We start from the raw sequence: 4786 nt of genomic DNA on the forward strand, positions 1-4786 counted from the left end.
GATCTTACAAAGAGAGTGGAATTACTGCTTCTAAAGAGGAACTGGAAACTCTGTTGAGAGATGGGTAGAAGTTCATTCTACACTATTATCATTTTGCATGGAGTCTATATAAATTTAATATTAAATTTATTAATTTATATTAATTAATAATAAATCACTAAAATGAAATAAATTAACTTAAATAAAATCAAATAGTTATTAAATTTAATTAACTTAAATCAAACATTAAGTAAATCAATTAAATTAAATAAAAATATTAATTAATTTAACAATTTAATATCCCTTATTATCTATTACACTTTTAATTTTTATCTAAAAAGTACTTAAATGACATTAAAAATTTCATATGTAATGCAAATCAAATTGAATAAAGAGATAGTCTGTGGAGAATTAAGTATTTTAACTAGCACAAAAAATAGAATGAAGAAAAGGGACAGCAATCTGGCTAAAAATAATACTCAGAGTTACAAAGAAAGTAATAAAAGTAAATGCAGAAGTTAATTAAAAATTAGCAGAACTCTGTAGATATTTCATTGGCTAATTCATTTCATATTATTTATTGACTCCTCACTGTACACAAATTTCACCTTTCTAGCTACAGTGATAAAACATTATAGAGCTTATGGTCTATAAGGAAACTCTTATTAACAGTACAAACATATAGTTCATTTTTTAATTATAATGAAAGCTCATTTATATATATATTATACAATTATAGTTCATTCTTTAGTTAAACATATCATAATTCCTGTGGAGAAAAGAAAGTTTGCATGAGATTTATGAAAATTTCTGCATACCAAAGAAATTGGCCTTAATGTCAAAGGACTGTTCATGGTGAATGGCATACTTATTTAGAGTCACATATGATTTTCCTCTGCAGGGCTTCATCATAGAAATTGCCATCTGTGAATTTCTCAGCATAGATTAGTGGATTCAACATGGGAGTGCTGATTGTATAAAACACAATCAGTAATTTGTCAATGGGGAATGTCTCTGCAGGTCTTACATACATGAAAATGGAGGGAACAAAGAAGATATCCACAGGTCTGGAGGGTCTTCTGTCTCCATTCCTGACTAAGATTCTTTAGAAATTGCAAGATGACATCATAAGAGATGAGGAAGAGCAAAATCATAACAGTGCAGATCAGTCCTCTATTAGCCACCACTAAAGGCCAATGATATAGGTGTCAGTATGGATGAGTTTCAGTAAGGGGTACATGTCACTGAAAAATTGATCAGTGACATTGGGACCACAGAATGGGAGCCTACAAATAGTGGAAAGTTGAATTAATGAGTGCAGAAAATTTCCAACCTAACACACTGCTAGCAGCATAATACAGCGAATGCAGAAAACCTCCAATCCAACACACTACTAGCAGCATAATACACACCCATTGCCTCATAACAACCAAATAATACAAGGGCTTACAGATGGCCACGTAGTAGTCATAGGCCATCGCCAACAGAAGAAAGATCTCTGATTCACCAAAAAAGAGCTCTGTAAAGAGCTGGGTCATACAAGATGGGAAAGATATAGTAGTTGTCCCATAGAACAAGTCTGAAATCTTTCTGGGGTTAATGATGGAGGGGAAAATGGCATCCATAAATGACAGGTTGGCAAGACAAAAGTACATCAGTGAGTTCAGTGTCTTTCTGGCAATTACAGTCATAATGCACATGCTGCCCACCATGGTCAAAATATAGAAGAGCAAAAACATAACAAAGGGATTTTCTGCTCCTTTGAATTCTGTGTAAGGCCCAAGAGGACAAAGTAAGTCACATTTTTCCTTGGTTCATGTATTAGGAGCACTTCATATATTAGAAGCACTTTACCTATAAGACAAGGCGAAAAACTATTAAATCATATAAGTCACATTAGTCACATTAATGTGACTATTAAGCCACATTGTTCGTTGGTTCCATCTAGTCTTTGTAGGTGCTGACTTCAGATATTAGAAGCACTTTATCTACAAAGCAGGTGGGAAAACTTTTAAATGTTTTATAAATTCAATATTTTGTTTGTTCATTCAATTTATAGAATGTGTATAGAGTATCTATTTGTCTCAAAAGTCTTATGGACACTGTGATTACCAAATTAAATATGACATACTTGCCTAACCTCAGTGATTTGATACATAAGGAAAGATCAGTCAATTCTAGACTAATGTAATAAGTATCATTATAAAAACATTCACACAATGCTAAAGGTCATAGTGTAGGAAGATATCAATCAAACTGAAATCAGAGAAGGCTTCCCAGAGGAAGCAATGTTTTAGCTGAGTTTAAGTAAAAAGTGAAAGAGCAAGAGAAGATGGGAAGGGAATTCTGTGAAAAGGTGAACCATTCATAAAGTCACAAAAGTGTAACACTTGAGACCCATTTAAGGTAATTTACGCATTCAAAGTGAGCAGATCAAATTATGAATGATAGGTCACTACCCTGGATTGTCTCAGATCTCGAGACCATTTTTTTTTAGGGTCTTTAGATGGATATTTCACTTTTCTGTCACCAGTAAATTCTGAAGCACTTCATTAAAGTTCTCAAGCACTTCTGTGACCAGTAAATTCTCTAGCTCCTATTTCTCCTTTAATTTTTAAACATATATATGCAACATAACCAATTTTAGACCACTAATTGGATGCCAATTTAGTATTTATAAAACTAAATTGCTAAATTTCTACTTTTCCACAATAAACATAAGTGTTCCTGATCTCATTAAATGGCATCACCTTCCATGTAATTGTTCAGACAATTAATATCACAGTGGCTCTCACTCTTTTATTGTTTTCATATTACTTATCGATAAATTTAACAAGTTTTGTTGACTGTATTTTCTAACATCACAAATTTGATCATTCTCTAACCCCTATTTTCTTCTTGGCCCACTGCAATAGACTTCTGCCAACTCTCTCCACTTTCATTCTGCCCTCCAACTTTTTCACCTGAAGCAACTCAAATGACCCTTTAAAAATCTTATTGTTATTTTATCAACTACTGCTCAAAACCCGTACAGTGGATTCCAATCATATGCTCACAATTTAATATATCATATTTAATATTTACAGTAACAAGAACTGTAAGCCCCATTTCACAGTTGAATAAATTGAGGCTCAGAACATCTAATTAATTTTCCCAAGGTCACACATGTTTAAGTGATATAACTAGAATTGGACTCTGTTTGATTTATTTCACAGTGATTTAGTTTCTTATATAAAGGAAAAATTCACACAATTGTGAAGCTGGTTTTCACTATGTACTGTGAGCCTTACCTTGTGGTGGCTTATTCATAATCTGAAGGAAGACTTTTTAGTTCACTCATAGGGACCTAGAATTTCTCATTCATCCAGCATGACAACAGAGGGCAAAAAGCTGCATTATGACTTGAGGATATATTTTGTTTCATTCAGCTGTCTGTCCATTTTTTTGATGGAGTTTTCTGGCTATTTAGAAGATTGTTTTTATTTTCACAGCAGATTATTTAATAGGATTTCCATAGTGCATACAGAAAAACAAAACTTTATAATGTTAGGATAATTTATCAAAAAGGCAAGCGAATTCTAATTATATATAAGAATAGTTACTATCCATTTCCCAGGGAAACTTTTCTGGAGTAACTTCTTTCCTACTAACGTCAGGATAGAAAAATATCATTCAATTCTTTAGTCCTTCTCATTCTAGCATGTTTGTATAGTCAGACTTTTTGACTTGAGATTTTGAGAGACATTCTTGTTATTGTTTTATGGCGTGTTTTAAGCATAACAAAGGACCTTCTGAAAGTTCATAACAGTTCTTAAAAGGAGAGCATCTTCTTCCCAAAAGCAGAAAGGATCATTGGAAATTTCATCCCTTTTGACTACATTTATCATTGAGTGCTGGAATTGGCATATGTCCAAGACTAATTCTTGCTTAAGTAAATTCAGTAGAATTTAAAAGAACATTTGTATGTAAAGATACTACTAGCCAAAATCACATAATTAGCATCAGAAAGATGTAACATGGAGGAAAAAAACCCTTAAACCATTATAAGACTACTGGCAGTCAAGAATAAAATATCAGCCCAGTCATTTTGTTCCAGTGAAGATTAGGTTATTGAGCATTTCCTCATTTGACATAGCAAATTTTTATTTTCTTTTATTTAATTCTCAATTTATTGTGCCTTAAATTGTGGTAAAATATGTTACAAATTTTTGTCACCAATTTAGATTTAGAAACTAATTATTTATCCAATTAATAATTACTTTCTAAAAATTAAGACCACCTATTTTATGCCAGTGTCAACTTAGAAAGCAAATTTGCCTGTTATTTCACCCTGAAGATGAGTTTTTTGGGGAATATTCCAAGAAATTGCAATTTTGGATGTGCATTCTATAGCAAACCATAGGCAAATCTGGAAAACAAATGAGGGGAGTTTGCTTTTATAGAGGAAAAGGTGGAGTTGGGAGGAGCTCTTCTAAAAGGAAGTACCTGGGGGAAAGTATCAGTTCAGGGAGGAAATGGCAGCTCATTGACTGAGTGACAGCATTTCCAATTGGCTGGGCCATTGCCAGGTGGGGAGAGGAACCTTTGTTTAGTAGTTTTATTTGGTGTATTTTAGGATATTTGAAAGGATGTGAGAGTTTCCCCTGTAGGTTTCTGGACTCAAATTTAGTTAAGGTTTCTTTTACTAATTTCCAAAACAGGAACTGTGTTATGAGTGGGAATGCAGCAATAAGTAAAACAGAAGTAAAATAAAGTAAAAAGTTCTTCCTGCATGGGCCTTACATATTTATAAGATAGTCCAACAATA

At 32.8% G+C, this 4786-nt stretch overlaps 1 pseudogene; it reads right to left on the reverse strand.

Moving 5' to 3' along the window:
* Positions 1-777: 777 nt before the first annotated feature.
* Positions 778-3288, reverse strand: LOC124229127 (olfactory receptor 4A47-like; annotated as a pseudogene).
* Between the last annotated feature and the right edge of the window lie 1498 nt (positions 3289-4786).

This window comes from Equus quagga, chromosome 17, assembly GCF_021613505.1.
Source record: "Equus quagga isolate Etosha38 chromosome 17, UCLA_HA_Equagga_1.0, whole genome shotgun sequence".
Classification (NCBI taxonomy): Eukaryota; Metazoa; Chordata; class Mammalia; order Perissodactyla; family Equidae; genus Equus; species Equus quagga.